Here is a 19,914-nt window from a genome sequence, read left to right as displayed (position 1 = left end):
ATTTCTGCCCAGGTTGAGTTCGCTGGTGCTCTATCTAGGCGACATCTTACAAGATGATCTCCTCTTGTTCCTCTCCAAGAAAGTGGGTCACCAGAATGGTGAAGATCGTGCAGGTCCCCCTCTGCGTAAAAAGTTCGTAGATCGCTAAAGGATCCTTCGTCTCTTGGAGGAGCTCCCACCTTTTCCTCATTGTACAAAAGATTGTTGAAATCTCCGGTAATGAACCAAGGGGCTTCTCTGCTATTTGCGTTCTCCACCAGATAGTTCCAAAGCATATTACGTTTGGGTTTATCAACATCTCCATACATAAATGAAGCATAAAAAGTTTTTCCTTGAAATTCAATACAAGTGTCAATCAAATTTGGCGATGAATTCAACACTTGCACTTGATTCCAGAATAATCGAGCCCTCCGGCTCCATGCCCTGTTGGCGAGATCAGGTGGTGATGATCGTACTGCAGTTGTTCTGTTTCTTTTAAAACGAAGCTATCTTGGTTCTTAGATTCTGTAAGGAATAGTATATCGGGATAAACCGTACGTTTTAGCTCCCGTAGTCAATGGACTGTCCAGGGGTTCCCCATCCCCTGGCAGTTCCACCTCAGTATGTTTAAGGAAGAGGAAGAGGTGGATCCCGAAAATCCACCCTATTCCTTGTCGACTTTGGTATCATACTTCTTAACGGTACATTGTCCGAGCTTTGTGTCTTCTCTGAATTGTTTGAGGACCCCTTAGACGAACTAGGTTTGCTTCTAATTCGCTTTGGGACCTCTGTTGGCTTTGCCATCTCTGCACCCAATGTACGTCTGCATAGAGGAGGCTTGGCGCTTTGCACTTTCCTCTTGCGTGAGCTGGCTCCAATCAATACTTTTGGGCTGTTTGAAAACTTTCTTTTCCCTGATGGTCTTCCAGGTTTTCTTTTCTGCATTTTCAAGGTCTCTTGCCCTTCTCTTAGGTCCTCAATTGGTATTCCTAGTCGAAGCGCTGCAGGGATTCTTCCAGCAGGACTCGATGGTGCCTCATAGTTCTCCCTGACTGGAGGTGAGATCTGTTTATTTAAGGATGCTCTGACCATTCGCGCAGCTGTTTCCTCCAGTTGGCATTTTTCCTCAGCCTGTCTTAACCTCTCCTGCCTGGCCGCGCTTTTTGTGGGGCCTGCGCACTTAGTATATTGTGCCATTGTTTCTCTAACTTCTCCCAAAGCTTCTTCTAGTGCACCTTTATCGATTTGATTGTGCTCCCTCTGAAGGGGAGACCCCCTTGCAGTAGGGCTTGCCAATGCCTTTGATGAGGAAGACTCCTCTCCACGTAACCCCACTCTTTCACAAGAGGTGTAAGTTGCATTGTATAACGGACCATGCTCCTCTGGTCCTCTTACAGATTGGCGAACTTCAGGTTCTAACCTTCTCACCTCCCGGTACACTTGCTGTCTTGAGGTGTTGCTGTAATTTTCTCTCGTCTGGTAAGGGTGGTACCTTGAGGAAGTCTCCAGATTCCTTCCTATGTCCCTCCAAGATTCCTTGCCTTCTCTATAACTGTGGGGGTTTTGACCATATCTTCTATCCTCTCTCTGATGGTAAGCCGCTTGATGCTCCTTATTGTATGATTCTCTAGGGGTGTTCTCTTTCCGATACTCTCTAGCCTTCGAGACCGATGAGCGCACTTCATATGACTGTATCTGAGAGGCTTCTTTGGTCGCCCTCTGATTTTCTCCGTTGTTTGATTTTCCCATAGCTTCCTCCTGCGAGGCTTTTAGTGCCTTAGCTTCCGCTCTTGCTACCAGACATTCTTTGATCTCATGATCTAGCCGCAGGCATTTCAGGCAGTGCTTGTCCAATCTTTCATAAACCAAAGTAGTGTTGACCTCATCTCCATTAGGAAACTCAACAACCGAGTGCTTTATCAATGGGAGCAGACTGATGTCCTCAGGTTTTACCACTAAAACCAACCGCAAGTGCACGGTAGTGTGCAGTAGTATTTAGGGATCGAATTCCACAGAGACGAAGGTTACACTATGAATTTATTAGAGTAAAGTCAAGCTAAAACAAAAATGATTGTGTGTTTTGTGGTTTTTAATTGTCACAACTTTTAGGTAATAAATTGAAATGAAATTTAATTTATAGATTAAGACATTAGGCATCAGGTAATTCTCGGGAATGACATAAATCGGGAAACAAACATTAAACAAGGGATATGTATTAGAACCGTTCTTTAACTCAAACAGCTTAAGTAATTTAGCCTACTCTCGCAGTACTAAATCCTATGTTTTAGAATCTTAAATATCAGCTCTCGCCATATTCATAATTCTAAACACGCATTTTAACAGGTTTGATTTGTTCACAAGTTCCATAACAACAACTCTCGTTGGTTACGAAGACTTGCTCATCTAGATTCTTTTCAGGAGTTTAACTATCACTTTTGGTGTGTTGAACTTCCTAATGATCATGAACTAGGTGTACATTCTAATTCAAGCTTTAAGATCAACCTAGATGAAGAACTAAATGATTTACCCCTTTTTTAACACATCAGTTTCATGGATTCATGGGTTCCTTTGAATCACCCTAGCCTAACTAGTAGATTACTCACACATGGAACCAAAAACACAATACATAATTGAGATTATTATAGAAATAAAGAAATTTAGAAAGGCTTCTCTGGGAAGAGAAAGGGATTCTCTTCTTCTTCTTCTACAAATTTCAAACTCAAGCAAAGCTTCAAACTAGAAAAAACACTCACAAATCTATTTTCTCTCAAGTTTTGATCTCTAAGATGGTGTGTTTTCTTATGGAGCTCGCCCCCCCTATTTATAATCGGCCAAGGACCCTCCTTTTTCGACAAAGGCTCCAATTTCATCATGAAAGACGAGTGGATGCAGTAGGTGAAGTGGAGGAAGTGGGTGAAGCTGGACACAGCGAGGATGCATCGATCGATGGGTTTATGGGCTTTAACGCATCGATCGATGCATTTAAAAAAAACTCTCGGCTCATGATCTTCCAACGATCGATGGGTTTTTCAATCAAAACTTATCGATCGATGGATTCTTTTCTCTTTCTTTGCTTCACGGTTCGATCCGTTGTTCGTTCTGCGCTCTAGCCCCTTCAGAAGGATATGAAAATCCCTTGAAATTCCAGTATGCACATGCCAATGGTTCCTAACGCGCTCAATCACCTAGATACCTGAAACACGAATGAAAAACTACAAATAATCGAGAAAAATATAATAAAAAATATATAAACAAGTACCAAAAACCTAGACACATTACAGACCGTCCACATGGACTCTCATTCTTGCCGATACCGCTGTGATCTCCGCTTTTTCATAGAGGCCAATGTCTTCTCCGATACACTTGACCTTTGCTTCTGTCCATAAATGAACAGGCAGTCCTTGCACTTTTATCCAAAAAGGAATCAGCGACGGGAACTTAGGTGAAATAGTGGGTTCCCATCTTTGGAGTATAACCATCCATCTAGCATAATGGTATGGTCGTTTCTCCAGAACCGAGAGCAAGTCAGCTTCTAGTTCAAATTGGAACTGGAACATACCATTACCCAGGTCCGCCCCTACTGGTTTGAATTCAGTTTTCCAATGGTCTGTAAAAAACGGTATCAAGGACCAAACCTTTTGGACTGACTTGTTGGTAACCCTTCCTATGAGGGTGAGATGATGTTTACGAAGTAGATCTGAGTTATCAGGAGCTGGTGTCTTCACTATAGCAGTATGCAGTGGTAGTTGAGAGCTGAGGTCCAGACCTTTCCCTTTCTCAGCTGAAGAAATTCTTCTGTGAGCCATCTTGGTTAAAAGGATTCCCCTTAACACAAGTTGTATCTTATCGGTGTCTTAGACTAGGTCTTGTCGGGTAGAAGCAAGACTCAGTTGACGGTATTTTGATAGTCTTTGTGAAATCCAAGAACAGAACTGTTAAGGAACCAGAACCAGGAATCCCCGGTATCAAAGCAAATCTGCTTAAAAAACTTTCTCAGAACCAGCTTTTTCCATCTTGTAGCTTTTTGGTTCTGGTTGAGTAGAGCTTAGAAACCATCGGAGTCCTTCCCATCTTCATCTGCGCTCGTCGTTTGGTAAGATTTGCGGTGCGCGGCGGTCCCTCCGACCAAAGTCGGGGGAAGAACCCGGAGTATAAATGTCAAGACTTCGAACGGACCGGGGGATACTTCTCAAAGGGGTAAAAAATTGAAATAACAGAGTTTTGTCTTATGGGTGGAGGTTAGGAAGTGGGAAAGTTTAGGCTTTCAACCTTTGGATACAAACTTCCTCGGCAGCTGTGTCTGGGAGAAAAGTCGCCTTGCTGTTTATATTAGTATACTTGCCCCTCTTTATGAGGGTTTTAGGTGTTGTAGTTATATGCTGAGAAATTGTGGTCATGGTTAGAGAGGGGAGGGGGGCGGAGGGATGCTGACGTAATGTTGTGGGGTTGAAGGTTATGTGGTTAGGATCAGTAGTGATGCTTAGAGGGTAGATGTGTTGTGATTAGGCAATATGGATGTGTGGTTTGGGTCAACGTTTTGGTGATCAGTTGTAGGTATGTGGTGGAGAGGAAAGATCTGTGGTCAGGGTTCTGATGGAGAGGAAAGATGTGTCTGGGTTAATGTTACAAAAACTTTGTTATGTATGATTATTAGTTGTGGTCAGTTGGTGAAAACTTTGTTTATGTTGTTGCTTTTGTTTCTGCATTTTAGAATATATGGTTAAAGGACTAAACAGTTATGGATAAAATACTAAAATGATGTGCTTAATATAGAAGCCAAAAGCAGAAGTTTACTTAAACCGAGTAAAGGGTGGCGTTAGGTTTAACATATTAAAAGTTTAGAGAACAGAAGACCCCTTTGTTACAAAAGCTAAATGTAGAGGTTGTGGTGATCAAGCGGGTGAGCCTGGTTGTGCTGTTGGATAGGTAGGCAGGATGATGGACTTGTAGATGTCAAGAGCATATTGTTTGCGGAGCTGGTCAACCAAAGTGTCTGTTATACCTGACATGTGTGGGGCTGGGTCACCAAGAGCATGCATCTCTATGAATTTGATGCTTACAGGTCCACAGTCACCGGTGTGTGAGTTTTTGGTGAGGGCATGCTTCCTGGACCAGGTGAATGGAGAATCGCCTGTAAACTGTGACAGTGGCGGAAAGGCGATTTTGTTGATGACAAATGGTAGCATTTTGAGAACTGGATCAAGGAACCGTTTAACCTTCCTGTCATTGTTTAATTCTGGTAGAGGATCCAAAACTTCCACTAAACGCCTTGGTAGATTGATAGCCAGGCCAACCCAGTGCCTGTCAGCCCATATCATTGGGGCGTAAATTGTGTGGACATTAGTGATTGATTTTTGGCCAGGCAATAGTACAAGACTTGAAAGACGAAAATCCGTTGGGAACCGATCTTTATGTTTGGCTCTTTCAAACTGCCAATGCTTCTTTTGAATGTAAGAGGTGAGCCAGGGTGAGACAAAGATGCTGCTTACGCCAGCAAGCATATCTTTGTGATGCTTCCCAACAGTGTACATAAGGATTTCCATGTGCTGGTATGAAATTTGTTGTTAGAATGGTGTAAGAAAAGATAGAGATGTTGTTTGAAATTAGATGGTTAGAATACTTACGGTCTAAGCAGCCGTGGCACGGATACGGGGACTGGAAACGGGGTCGGGAACGGGGACGGAAAACGTCAAAACCAAAAATTTTAGATACGGGTACGGCTTAGGTACGGCAACAAATATAGATATACATATATATATATATATATATAATCAGTTAAACATAAAAGTAAGATAAAATCTATATTCAAATTTAATTTAATCTTTTTAAAACATTAGAATAAACCAATGTGATGGCGAAAGTATTTGTTTCTGAAAATATTTCAGAAAAACACAGTAGTTCAGTTAGTCAACATTTGATAATAAGTTTGACTTCTCTAGTTTGGGTAAAGAAACGTGTTAAATTTCATTACTTGAATTTCATGACTTCATAAACATATAATTAGTTTTTCCATTTCTATTAATGAATGGTAAAATAGTCATTGACCCTTTATCTTCTCCACCCAGAAGATCTGCAACCCAAATCTATGGCCACCAGAAATTTCATTACTTGATATCTATGTTTCCATTATCTCATTTTGATTGCTTTTAACAAGTAAATGATAGATGTAACCTTCTTAATCATATCTCGAGCAAAATATCAAGAACATGGCTTAGAAATGTTTCTGAGACGACTCGGTCAACTCACAGATCCGTCCCCATATAAGTCTTTGCCGTCCCTGCATTACTCGAGACGTATTGGGGACGTTTCGAGGAGTACCCGTGCCGTACCCGTCCCCTCGCCGAACCCGGTACGTGAGACGGCACCAACCCGACGTACCCGTGCAACCTAGCTTACGGTGCTGTCGAGTTGTTTCTGAGGAGTGGACAGTTCCAGGAGAAAATTGTTGGTGAAAGTTGTGGTGGTCTGAGGGTAGATGTGCAACCTGAAAGCATGAGTAAGCTTGTAAGCTATAGGGAGGAAGCGTGAAAGATGCAGAGGTAGGAGCAAATTAGTGTTGATGACTTACACATTTTTGGAGGCTTTGATAGTCTTGTAGAACAATTCCCAGAGGTTATTGTCGACGTAACCTATAACAGTTTTTGCTGGAACAGTTTGACATTTGAGCAAATGTGTAGCCAGAATGCGTTCAGGCTCTGTAGGTATATGTTTTGGTTTTTTCCTTGCCTCACAAGAATCACTTAGGCAAACAAGCTCATCTGGTATGTATGGAGTGTTTGAAGTGGTTGCCTGCAATTAACACTTAGTGAGTTATATGTTATGGTTAGGTAGTCTTAGAAGTTTGATCTGACCTTTGGATTGAAACCTGTGTTATGTCCAGGAGAAGTTGTAGCTTTTGCTGTGAATGCATTAAGAACAGTAGCACGTGCATTGAAGCCTAGGCCCTTTGGGGATTGATTAGCTGCTGGACCAGCAGGTGTGTCAATGGATTGACACGTGTGGTCAGGATTCTTTGGGCTTGGAGGGTCCCTTTGCATGTGGTCAGAGATGTTCTGGTGAGAAGATGAGGATGACTGACCACCGTAAGAAGTTTTGGTGGATGAGACTGGTGCTAAGTGGTGGTCAGTAGGGAAAGTAATGTGGTCAGGAGTGCAGGTTAAGTGGTCGTGGTCAGGGTTTAGTGTTTGTCCAGCAGGGGATTGACACTTGGGGTCAGGGTTCACGGACCTGTAAGCATCAATTCCTTGGTCTTGCGTCTGTGTCATACTCCCTTTACAGTCTACCAAGGGGGTGCATCTCCCAGAGAGAACCTCGATTTCCGTATTGTTATTAAGGAGCACTGGACTTTCGCACGACTGGTTCTGTTCGTTATTAACTTCCCGTGAATGGTTTTCAAGTAGTTCAAAAATTAACTTCTCAATTAGAGTACGCTTCGATGAGGCCTCGGCAGGAGGGAACCAGTTCAAATAGAGCTGGAAAACCAGAGAAAAACATGATCAGCAAATCAAGAGACTGAAGACTACATTTAGAAACTATATGTTTCCACTCTTTGGACCCAATTCATGATATCAAGAAGTAAGCAGAATATTCTACCCTAACTGGGCTGCAAATAGACAACTTCTACACATAAAAACAGATAACACAACTAGCCAACATCAGAGTAATCGATAGCAAGAAACCTCAGTTTGACAAAGCTTATTTATTCAACAGTGACAAAATGAGAAACTACAACCGAATGTATGAAGCAGAACTGATCTGTTCATGTACTCAACATCATATTTTAAGAAAACTGGAACTCTTAGGGGCTCTGTAACATATATCACTAGAGCCCTTACATGACCTACAATACATAGCAATTAGAGAACAGACTTACAAAGTTGGAAGCATTATGTATCTTGAAAGGACTAAAATTCTGGGGAGCTTCAGCAAGAAATAGCTCGAGATAATGCAGCAGAAAGAGGCCACAGTCATATGAGTTTTCTTGCTGTGGCACCTGAAATAGAAAGAGCAAAAACAGATGCATAGATATCTATTATATAAAGAACAGAAAACGAGGTTTCCCAAGAGAGGAAGTACGTTTAAATGGGCCTATGAGGCAAAAGATTTAAAGACTAGAGGCCAGACCTCAAGTGAGACAAAACGCAAATTCATGAATCTGGTAGAAATATCATCCGATGTCCCCTTATGCCTCTCCTTCCATTCCTCGCACAAGTAACTAAAATCAGCAAAAAAGTTGTTATCAACAACTCTCCCCAGGTTAAGACTTGAGCATGAATATAGTTCCACACATAATTCAAAAGCATCAGAGCATAGAATTACAGCATATTCTCCAACTAATAAGGAAAAGAGAGCATCAGGAAAACAAATTATCACCCCCTTCGAGGCTTAGAAGATGAAACTGAAATATGGCTGTGAGGCAGTTAACATACCTTTGGACTAGATTCTCAAGCCCTGCATGGCTCCCTTTCACAGAATCCATATGTAATATGCATGGAACTTTTGTGGAGTCGTCGAAGTCTAAACCTGCAGGATATGCAACTTAATATAATAAAGTGAATGATCATGACTTTGTAATAAATAGAGTATCATGTGACATTACCTGTACAGTTAGCCACTTCACCAGGATGACATATGATTATCAAACTCCAGTGAAGACTGTCATTAGCATTTAGCAGTGTCAGATTTCGAATCCAATACAAATCGAACATAGATAGAAAGTGCCATAACAAAATTCATACTTGAAGTTCACCGGTACGAATATGTAGTCCTTCCCAAACATGTCCACCTTCCTTGTCCACTTCCGGACACGTAGAAAAGTAGCCTTGCCATCAGCTATACTCGATGGATCTTTGTCGAGATCAGCAAGTTTACGGAAAAGGAAGCTGTTGAAGAAATGGAGTCTCGGTCTTTCCTCCCCTTGAATTTGATTCTTCAAATAACTGGGAATAATTGAAGAATACACAAAAACAGTAGATGCTATTTGTTAATATCCAAGTTAAACAAGGTTAGCATCACAACAAAATTTCAATATGACAACAAGATCTGGAAAGTGAAATTGTGAATTATGCTGAGACCATCAAGCAAAAGTGAGAGATACTACAAAGCATGGCAGAGTCTATTCTATGTCAACATTCCATCAGAGAGGTTAAGTTTAAGAACTTACTTAATATAGAAGTCAATGATTGTGTCATTTACAAATGTCTCTGGCTGCAAGAGGTCAACATCACTTTTGCAAATGGAAACAACATATGGATCTCCCTTTGGATAGATAACTTCCTCAAATGGTTCATCAAAGCTGAAAGAGGTTTTGGTGGGTGAGGCTGGTGTTAAGTGGTCAGTAGGGAAGGTCATATGGTGATCAGGGTCATTGTTTAGGTGATTGTATGCTGCTACATCTAGGATGTGGTGATTTTCTTCCTGCAGCAATGGTTGTATGAATTTGTTTAGCAGAAAGATAAAAGGTAAGTTGGCACTTAATTGTGTAGAATCAGTTACCTCGTGAGGAAGAGGAGGAAGTAGTTGATCATGTTTTTTGCCTGAGCTGCGGGTTGTAGTGAATTTGGAGTTCCTAGCAGAGCGGAAACCATGTCTGCGCGATAGTATTTTTTTAAATAGAGAGGTAAGAGAAGTGAGATTGGCAACCTGAATGGACAAGTGGTTGACTTGTTCTTCTAGCCTCTTATTGAACAAACGTTTGCGTGCTGAGGAAATTTTTTTCCCCTTCTTCTTCTTAGGTTTCAGAGACAGTTTGGTTGGGGCAACTGTTTCAACATGTTCTACAGACACCCCCTTCTTCTTCTTAGGTTTCAGATTCTTCTTAGGTTTCAGAGACTGTTTCGTTGGGGCAACTGCTTCAACATGTTCTACAGACACCCCTTTCTTCTTCTTAGGTTTCAGAGACAGTTTAGTTGGGGCAACTGCTTCAACACGTTCTACTGAAACATCTCCACCTGGCCAGTCCAGGGAGTAGAATTCGTTTTTCTGAGAAATGAGGTTCTCCATGTAGCTGACATGCTCGTCTTCTACTTCCTCGTCGATGACAGGTATAGGCTGAGTTAAGGGAATGAGTGGAGTTACTTGGAGCTGCATGTTTGGGTAGTTAATCAGATACAAAAGAGTAATGACTGATGATTTTAGGATATAAGAATCTTACATCTGGGTTAGCTTCACAAAGGAGGAAATCATTGAGATAGATGGATGAATGTGGTGGGAGATCTCCATCATTATTGAGGTCCATTATAGTAAGGGAATTAAGTGGTGCTGGAATCTTTGTTAGAAGGAGTGGGATTGCTTGAAAGGCAACTAGTTGGAGCGCTAGAAGGAATCCCTCCAATTTGTATGTTTTCCGCTTGAGATGTTGGATGAGAGTTCCAACGGGGTCCTTCTTGTCCAAAGGAGGTTTCATACAGTATATAGTCTTTAGAAATGATTCTCGGCCCCATGGAAACTGCAGGAAAGTGTTGACATCTTCAACCACCATTTGCACATATTTTAAAGTAGGCCGGGCATACTGCTTGTGGGCAATGAGGACGCCATCAACAAGCATGATAAGCGCAATTCACAGCCTTTTCTCATACTCCATTTCTGGGTCATCTAAAAGCATCTCTCCAAGTTGAGAAATTGTAGTACCAGAGTCATCACCTATAAATTGTGAAAGAATGTGAGGATAAAGAGATGTAGACGAAGAACATTGAAGAACAGAGAGAGAGTGAGAGAGAGAGAGAGAGTAGATCTGAGAGAAACTCTATCCCCTTAATTCAAATTGTGGATCTGGATACAAGTCTTTTAAAGGCAAGTTGTCTCAGTACACAATACAATAAAATATTTATTGTTTAAAATATTCAATTGTCTCCTTCTCTCTTCTTTTTCTTCTTTTCTTCTCAAGTCTGGTGCTTCTAAACTCAAGTCTGGTGCTTCTTATAAAGCCTTATAAAATATTTATAAAACCTTATAAAACGTTATAAAACCTCATAAGTATTTTCAAGTCTGACAGCTTAATTCTCAAGTCTAGCTGCTTAATTCTGCTTCATGTCAACACTCCCCCTCAAGCTTGACCATGTGGAACAAGTCAAGCTTGGAAGCCATGAAGTATTCCCTCATTAAAACCTCAACTAGGTAAAACCCGTTGGGAGAAAATCTAAGTCAAGGAAAAAGAGTAGAACACTTCATGAAGGAGAGATCATTGACATGATAGGTCTATGAGTCCCAATTTTGGATGAATGAACTCACATACCTTAGTGCTTGCTGCCTTAGTGAAGATATCAGCTAGCTGATCTTCACGCCTTGTGTAGCACGGCAATATGATCTTCTGCTCCACAGCTTGTCTCACTTTGTGGCAATCTACCTCTATATGTTTGGTCCTTTCATGGAAGACTGAGTTGCTAGCAATGTGTATAGCAGCCTGGTTATCACAATGCGTTGTGATTGGCGTTGTAACTTCAATTCCCAAGTCCTTCAGAAGTCCCTTGATCCAAATCAACTCGCTTGTGAGCTTCCTCATAGCTCTATATTCTGCCTCAGCACTTGAACAAGACACCACCTTCTGCTTCTTGCTCTTCCATGTTACCAAATTGCCTCCAATGAAGGTACAATATCCAGTAGTTGTTCTCCTATCAACTCGATCTCCTGCCCAATCCGCATCACAGTACCCAACAATCTCAGTGCTTCTATTGCTTCCCATCCATACTCCTTGGCCTGGTGCCTCTCTTAGGTACCTGAGAATCCTCTCAACCATGTTCCAGTGGTGTACCTTGGGAGCTTGCATGTGTTGGCTTACTTGGTTTACTGCAAAGCATACATCTGGTCAGGTAATGGTAAGATAAATGAGTTTTCCCACCATTCTCCTATAGTGCTTTACATCTTCATATGACTTGTCTTCAATCTCCCCCTCACGCATCACTTTGTATCCTTCTTCTAGAGGTGTTTTGGCAGCTCTTCCACCAAGATCTCCAGCCTCATTTAGTAAGTCAAGGGTGTATTTCCTTTGAGATAGAAACAACCCTTCTTTAGACCTACACATCTCGATCCCTAGGAAGTATTTGAGCTCTCCCAAGTCCTTGATATCAAATGAAGCCTTAAGGAATGCTTTGGTCGAGATGATCCCTTCTTTGTCACTGCCTGTGATGATAATGTCATCAACATAGATGAGAATGACAATGATTCCTTGCTGGCTAGTGAGGGTGAATAGGGTATGATCAGCTTCAGACTTGACAAAACCTCTTCCATTGAGTGTGGTGCTTAGTTTGTGGTACCACGCTCTTGGTGATTGTTTCAAACCATAGATGGCTTTCTTCAGCCTCAATACATTTCCTGGTTTGGTAAGGTGTTCCATACCAGGTGGTGGTCTCATGTAGACCTCATCTTCTAACTCTCCTTGTAGAAAAGCATTCTTCACATCCATTTGCCACAGATCCCATTCTAAGTTCACAGACAATGAGAGTACAATCCGTATCGTGTGAAGCTTAGCTACTGGTGCAAAGGTGTCAAGGTAATCTTCACCATAGACTTGAGTGTAGCCTCTTGCAACAAGTCTGGTTTTTTTTCTTTCTGGTTGCCCATTAGCCAAGTACTTGATAGTGAATAGTAACATGCTTGTGACAGCCTTCTTGCCTTTGGGGAGCTCACTCTCAAACCAAGTTCCATTTCGGATCATGGCACTGACCTCATCATCTACTGAGTTTCTCCATTCCTTTATCTCCATTTCCTCCTCATAGGTCCTCGGAATATACTCTTGATCTATATTGGTGATGAAGGCTTGATGATCTCTTGGATAGTAAGCAAGGGAGCAAGTTGCTTGAGTGGGATGGGCTACTGCTTGACTGTTGAAATACTTCCAATTTGATGGACGCTTTCTCACCCTTGTGCTTCTCCTAAGCGGCTGGACCTCTCCAACAATCTCAGCTTCAACTTCATTTTGTTGATCTGATTCCTCTTGTTGTTGGCTTTCATCCTGATCATGAACCTCTTGCTCTTGATCAGTAGTCTGCGGATCCTCTTGACCCATGTGTGGTTCCTCTTGACCAGTAGACGAATCCTCTTGATTCCCCCCCTTCAGGATTAGGATGAGAAGCCTCTTCAGCCGCATCCATACCATTGGCTTGATCTAAACTATTTGCTGAACCAGTAGTTCTTTCATTTGGTGTCATGATGATACCTAGGATCTCCATGATAATCCGTAGGTTGTTTGCCCTATCTGAGGCCCATTGAGATAGATCCTTGAGATTGTCCCAACTCTTCTCCTCATAATAGCCTCTAGATTCCACAAACTTGACCTCTCTGGATACTAAGACTCTTGTTGTCTCTGGAGAGTAGCATTTGTAACCTTTTTGAGTGGTAGAATACCCAATGAACACTGCCTTTGTGCTTCTGGCCTCAAGTTTGTTCCTATGATCATCTGTTTGCAATACATAGCACAAGCACCCAAATACCCGTAAATGGTCAATTGATGGTTTTCTTTTGTTCAATACCTCATAAGGTGTGGCATCATCAAGGAATCTTGTTGGAGTTCGGTTGATGAGATAGCATGCTATCATGACTGCATCACTCCAGAACCTCTTAGGCATGTTGGTGTAGAACATCATGGACCTGGCCACTTCCATCAGATGTCGGTTTTTCCTCTCAGCTACACCATTTTGTTGTGGAGTGTAAGGGCAGCTGGTTTGATGGCTTATTCCATGCTTGGCAAGGTGGAATTTGAAAGCTGTGCTTGTATATTCCCCTCCATTATCTGACCTGAATACTTTGATCTTAACATTGAAATGATTAGTTATGTAGCTCTGGAAGTTTATAAATGCATCTAGTACTCTATCTTTAGATGGTATCATAGTCAGCCATGTATATTTAGATTTCTGGTCTATGAAGGTGACAAAATATCTATGATTTTCCCTAGAATTGCATGGTGCAGTCCAGACATCAGAGTGTATAAGATCAAAGCATTTCTCATAGATAGTAGATGACTTGGGAAACACAGTCTTGCAATGTTTGCCAAGAATACATGCTTCACAGCCATCATTTTTGAAATAAACATTAGGCAATAACAGGTTCAGTGCTCTAGAATGGGGATGGCCTAACCTAGCATGCCACAATCCATCATTTTCTAAGACAGGGATTGAACTAAAAGCATAAGGTAAACATGATATAGTCTTGGTGTCTTCAAGCAGGTACAATTCCCCTTTAGTAACACCCTTTCCGATTATCTTAAGAGTTTCAATATCCTGAAACACAACATCATTAGGACTAAAAATAACCTTGCAGTTAAGATCAGTGGCAACCTTCTTGACAGATAATAGATTAGATGCAAAAGATAGCATATAAAATGCTTTAGTATCTTTCTCAAATAGTTTCAAGTTTCCTACACCTTTTATTGGTATGTTGTCGCCATTTGCAATCATAACATTATCTAAGGCATGCTTAACATTACTGATTAACCTAGCATCACTAATCATGTGGTGAGAAGCTCCAGAATCTATAACTACTGGCTTAAAGCTATCAGATGCATTCAAGGTTGTAACAAGAGCATTGGACAGTATATAAGAGGCATTCAAAGATACACCAAGTGTGTTACCAGAGTTCTCCTTGAGGGCTTTGATGAGAGCATCAAGGTCAGACCTCTTGATTGTCTCATCTTGGGTAGTCCTCATGATAGAACAGCCACTGAATCCCAAGGTCTTCCCTTCTCCAGCCGCAACCGAGTTCATGGGACGAGGAGTAGATGGCTCACCCATTTCACCTGAGAAATTCCCCCTTGCATCAGAGTAAGGTGTCCTGAACTTCTGAGGCTTGAGGTGTGGGTGAAGGATCCAGCATTTGTCTTTGCCGTGACCTTTTTTCTTGCAATGGTCACACACCCACACTTTCTTATCTTCTGGCTTGTAATACCCCTTTTTAGCTATGCCCTCATGTTTGTGCTCATTTCCTTCAGCCTTGTTAGCTATGATAAGGTCTCCTTTGCCACCAAAGAGTCCCACTGAGCCTTTCTCCTTTTGAATCTGAGCACAAAGCTCCTCAAGTGATGGAAGCTTCTCACTTCTTAGAATGTGTTTGATTAGATCACTATAACCCGGGTTGAGAGTGAACAACAAAGCAAAGACCTTGTCTTGCTCCTTTCTCTCATTAAGTACATCCGGATCAAGACTGGCCGGTCTTAGCATCTCTAACTCGGCCCACAACGATCTGAACTTCCCAAAATGCTTGGAAAATTCAGTGTCCTCTTGACTGAGAGTGTTGATAGCCCTCTTGACTTCAAACACCCTACTGATGTTATATATATTTCCATATACCTTCTGGAGAGTATCCCACAGCTCCTTGGAAGTTTCACAGTAGGAGTAAGCTTCCAAGATAGGGGTTTCAAGACTATTCTGAATGATGGAAAGGACCATGAGATCCTTCTGACTTCTCTTTCCACCTCCTTCATCCGCAGCAACAACTTCTTTACCATCCTCTCCTAGGATGGTCTTCTTGGTGTCTTTGCCGTCAACAACATACTCCCAAAGACCTCTGCCTCCAAGAGCGGTTTTGACAAGTCTAGACCACAGTAAGTAGTTGGTTCCCTTGAGGGTAACCGGAATAGACACGGATTTAAAGACATCAGTGTATGAGTTTTCCATTTTTTTTTCTGGGAATGAAGAACAACTCAAGAACAGGATGAACTTTACCAAAAATAGAAAGGGAAAATCAGAGATTTGCGGAAGTAAAGAGAATAGAGTAGAGAAGAATGAATCTCAGGAGCTTACTTGCTCTGATACCATGAAAGAATGTGAGGATAAAGAGATGTAGATGAAGAACATTGAAGAACAGAGAGAGAGAGAGAGAGAGAGAGAGAGAGAGAGAGAGAGAGAGAGAGTAGATCTGAGAGACACTCTATTCCCTTAATTCAAATTGTGGATCTGGATACAAGTCTTTTAAAGGCAAGTTGCCTCAGTACACAATACAATAAAATATTTATTGTTTAAAATATTCAATGGTCTCCTTCTCTCTTCTTCTTCTTCTTTGCTTCTCAAGTCTGGTGCTTCTTATAAAGCCTTATAAAACATTTATAAAACCTTATAAAACCTCATAAGTATTTTCAAGTCTGGCAGCTTAATTCTCAAGTCTAGCTGCTTAATTCTACTTCATGTCAACAAGTTGCTTCCAGGAGGGATCCTTAGCAGGATACCTTATGTTGAAGGAGGAGGGGAGCATAGTCTTCAGGGAGAGGACCGCAAGGGAGGCCAGTGACTGAGTGGAATTCAGCAATCGAGAAGCGGAAAGGATGACCACCTACGACTGGCCATAATGTGTACTGCTGGTCACAAACAAGTTGCCTAGACAGGAGGCTGTGTATTAATTTGCATGAAACTAGACATTGTCGAGCAGGAAGATCGAAGAGACCACCAAAGCATGATTGTCTTATAACCTCCAACTCTGGACTGTTGCGTAGAACATGCCTAAGGAGACAGAGAATGTCGGGGTTGGAGTAGATGTTCAATCTTTTCCTTGGAAACCTGTCCGTTGCAAAGAGGCGTTCTGGTAGGTTCCTATCCGGCCGAGATGCCTTGCCTGTAACTAGACAAGCAAAAGTACTTAAAAATATTGAGATTTAGGGTTTTCAAAATTGAAACACAATTACAAGGGAAAAAAGGTTAAACCTTCCATTCTTGCTGAAGCTAAGCCATTCGTCCAAAACTTGAAAGCTAAATCCGTTTGAAGAGTCGAAAGTAGTAGCCTAACGAGAGCTGCAAAGGTTTGCCTTTTCTCCGTGTCGACGACGGTGGAGGTTTTGCCGATGAGATTGAGTTCAGAATCAGGGGTTTAGGGTTTCCACGACGTTGGATTTGCGAAAACATAGGTCACATGAAGAAAATAGTCAAGAGGAAAATAGTGAAAACCAACCCGGGGGGGGGGGGGGGGGGGGTGGGTGGGGGTTTCAATGAAGTTGGTCACGTGAAGAAAATACAAACGTCAACATATATTTTAGATTTTCTGGGGAGTAAATAATCTTTTATCTAACCTATACTAAAAGGTGAATATGAAGCCTTGTGAGACTATCCACGTCATCAATTAAAATCAGCCAATAGGGTGTCTGAAATTCGCCACGTCAGCAGCCCGCAAATTTATCTGGGCTTAAAGTTTAGCCGGCCCGGTTCTGATTGGTTTCGTCGAGCCCGTTTAGCCCAAATACGGTAGATACGGTTTCCATGTTATCCTCTCTTCCAAAACTCAACGTGGCCGTCTCGGCTTTTCAGAGTCTCATCTCTTCGCCTCCCCTTTCGTTATCTCTTCACCTTCCCTATGGTTCAGTGTATTTGTTTTAATTCTACCATAATTGTTAATCCCATTGAATCCAGATTCCATGTCGTCTTCTCCCTTTCATTCATCTCAAATCTATAAATATAAGCAGGTTGAGAGTATGATGGATGCTCAGCACGATTGTCAGTTTACCATTTTATTAAGCTAGAAAGATTTTCAAAAATGTCTTCCTCCGATGCTGTTTTTTTGCACTCTGCGTTTGAGGCTCTCCACCTCTGAAGATCTGGCCAGTTTATTGTTGCCAAATTAATCTGTTTTTGGGACTTGAAAAACATCAAGAAACATGGGTAATTCATGGAAATCACTCTACTTCTCTTGATGATAAGGTATTATAACGACAAACGTTCTTTTTTCTCAAATCTTCTATTTTTCCCGTAGCCGATAATCTAAATGTTCAATCTTTGATTGCAGAATTCGGTGATACATGGATTCATCCTGCTGGTCGCGCCTCTTACTACCGTCCGTCTTTGCAAGGAGGTTCAGTCGTGAAGTTAATTGGAGAGAGGAAGGAGCTGTCATTCCAGTCAAAAATCAGGGACACATATATGGTATGATTCATTATTTCTTTGCACGATTGGATTTGTGCATCGCCATTGCGGTTGAGATTGCAGTTATTTTTGATAAAATAGGAAGTTGTTGGACGCTCTCGGTGGTTGGAGCGGTGAACGGTATAAACAAGATCAAGACCGGAGAATTGATATATTTGTGGGAACAAGAGTTCATAGACTACTACAAAGAGGACGGCAATGGTGGATGTGATGGAGGTACAGCAGCCAACACTTTCTAAGTTCATTTATCTCAAGTATCGTATTAATTGTTTGAGTTGTAGTATTGGGAAAAAGATTCGATATGCATCTCGCAGAGCGAGAGCTTACACGAGAAAAATAGTGAGAGGAAGATTCGTGAAAGCTGGTGACAATTATGACTATGACCCACTAACCATGAAATCAATGAGTTTTCTCTTCCCCTAAAACAATGTATGTCTTCTTCTCATGATGATGATATATGATTATTCTTATACGTGGTGAACCAGTTTCTTCTCAGAAAAGTAAGCCAAACTCTTTATCTTTTTGCCTACAGTTTTATTTTGAATCGAGGAAATCAACATGTTGAGGCATGGAAACGTTGGAGACCTGCACAAAGAATGCTTAGATGTAGTGAAAGTGACGAATTGGGTGGAAGGCCAAAATGGGTGAAAATATAGCAATTTTGCTTCTTTTTTTTAAAACAGAGCTCTTTCTTATGTTATTTACATTTTTAATATTTCTAATCATTATGTAATAGGGAAAATCCTAACTACTTTTATTTGTAAACTTAGAAAAGAATAACTCTAAAATAATTTATGTTATATACGTATATATATTTTTTTTACAAAACTCTAAAAACTCAGACTTGATTCTTCATATTTTATTAGTTAATTGTGTTACATATAATAGAAATATTTATTTCAAACTAAAAATATTAAAAAAATAAAATTTAAAAATTAGTTATGTATAATTTAATATACAAAATTCACATACAAATAAAAATGATAAATGTAACAATTTAAATAAAAAATATTATTTGTGAACTTAGAAAATAATATATCAAGAATATTCCTTTTTATGAAAGAAAATAGAAAAATACATCGGAGACAAATCCATTTCTATTATGAAATTCTTTTAGAGAAAAAAAATAGAGGAATACATTGGAAATGGTCTAAGACATAGCCGACGTAAATGATCGACGTTGAGATTTCAGCTTTTCTGATTTTTACTATTCTAATGTTTCAATATAATTTGAATATTTCCTTTATTTTATAATATAATGGTTTAAAAGTATTTTTTGTTTCACTATATAAATTATTTTTATATTTTAATGTAACTTTATATTTATTGGATATTGTGTGGCCAATTAAATTATTTAAATTACTGTGTAATTAGTTAAATTTATATATTAAATGACAGTTTTTTAAAGTAATAACTTTTAAATATTACAAATTTTAATTAAAACTAAATACATTTTGAAACAGATAGAGTAATCTATAAATTAACTCTATATAGATATGACGACAAAATTGTAAAGTGTTCTCACTTTGAATTTCTCTCATTTTGTGCATTCTTAATTGGAAGGAGATAATCAACATTTAATATTATGTTACTCTCAATATATTAGAAATGGTCGAACCGTAAACCAATTAAGGATGATGTAAGGAAGACATAAAGATGTATTTCCAGTTATCACAAATATATAATCAATTGACAATAACTTAATTATGTCCAGCGTAGGACAACAAAGAAGAGTTTTCATACCTTCTAATATTATAATATCTAACCATATTAGTGGCTAAATCAGTTTTCTCTAGCACAATTACTCACTCGATTCTTGGAGTTTAAGATTTTCTATCTGATGATATTAGTAGTTTGATCCCTAAAAAAACTGTCGAACTGCACATTGTAATTGGAGAAAGAAAACAAACAAAAATCAATCGGAGACTTTTAAGGTATATGAAACAAAAATTGGAAATAACAATTCTCTGCAATTAAAGAATAAAGCAATAAAATTGTAAAAATACAAAATAAAACAAAAATATATACACAGAAAGATTTAGTAAAATAAAATAATAATATAATTTCCATAATTAATAGTGCTCAGTTACACTAAAAAGTC

At 40.2% G+C, this 19,914-nt stretch overlaps 1 long non-coding RNA gene across 1 annotated transcript; it reads left to right on the top strand.

Moving 5' to 3' along the window:
* The first annotated feature begins 16,977 nt into the window (after positions 1-16,977).
* Positions 16,978-18,641, top strand: LOC111210878. The gene is made up of 5 exons (XR_002662140.2): positions 16,978-17,591; positions 17,677-17,813; positions 17,895-18,029; positions 18,095-18,242; positions 18,346-18,641. It is a non-coding gene; the product is annotated as an uncharacterized LOC111210878 (long non-coding RNA).
* Positions 18,642-19,914: the final 1,273 nt, after the last annotated feature.

Source organism: Brassica napus, chromosome C4 (assembly GCF_020379485.1).
Source record: "Brassica napus cultivar Da-Ae chromosome C4, Da-Ae, whole genome shotgun sequence".
Classification (NCBI taxonomy): Eukaryota; Viridiplantae; Streptophyta; class Magnoliopsida; order Brassicales; family Brassicaceae; genus Brassica; species Brassica napus.
The sequence above is the reverse complement of the archived record's forward strand: the minus strand, read 5'-3'. Positions and strand labels throughout refer to the sequence as shown.